We start from the raw sequence: 806 nt of genomic DNA on the forward strand, positions 1-806 counted from the left end.
AGGAGGGGAAGGCCCTCTATGAGGTGGATTGATTCAGTGACTGGGATAATCGGGACGGGAGTGTCAGAGACAGTGTGATTGGCACAGGACAGAGGGTCGCTATGAGTCTCAAGCGACTCGACTGGAAGGTACACAACAACAACAAAGACCCTTATTCTTCCTTGGAAATCCTTCAGATAAAGAGGTAACAAACTATAAATATACTCTGGACCAATTCTGCTCTGCCCTCTGTGCTTGTAAATAAAGAATGCAATCGCTCTCATTCATGTACTTATTCTGTATTGGTTCTCCCCACCCCTTCCCTATAGCAGTAGGCCCATACAGCCTAAAATATTTACTATCTGACCCTCCCCAGCATAAGTTTGCTAACTTCTGGTCTAGACTGTCTATACTTTTCCAAAGTTAAACATTTTTGTTGTGGTGTGCCCTTTAGTCGGAATTGACTCATAGTTGACCTTCAGTAGGTTTCAGAGGGTTGTAAATCAGAGGGGAGGAGATAACCCATCCTCCTCTCTTGGAGCAAAAGGTCATTTGAGCAGCATACCTTCAGGATTGCAACATAAGGCCTTAGGTAAGTCCATAGTTTGTTAAGCATAGGCCATAGATAGCTTTAAGTTTTTTAGACTCCTTAATGTATAATTTCACTACCCTGTGGACTCAAGGGCAGTAGTTTAAAAGAAAGGTTACTACTTTTATCAGGATAATTGCTGCTTAAGGAAAAAAGTTGCACTCCAAAGTTTGTTTGTAATTTTTTGGGGTTTTTTTTATTATTATTAAATTTTATTAGTTTTAATGAACATTTACAG

This window comes from Elephantulus edwardii, unplaced genomic scaffold, assembly GCF_000299155.1.
Source record: "Elephantulus edwardii isolate Elephantulus edwardi_28Jun2011 unplaced genomic scaffold, EleEdw1.0 scaffold00213, whole genome shotgun sequence".
NCBI lineage: Eukaryota > Metazoa > Chordata > Mammalia > Macroscelidea > Macroscelididae > Elephantulus > Elephantulus edwardii.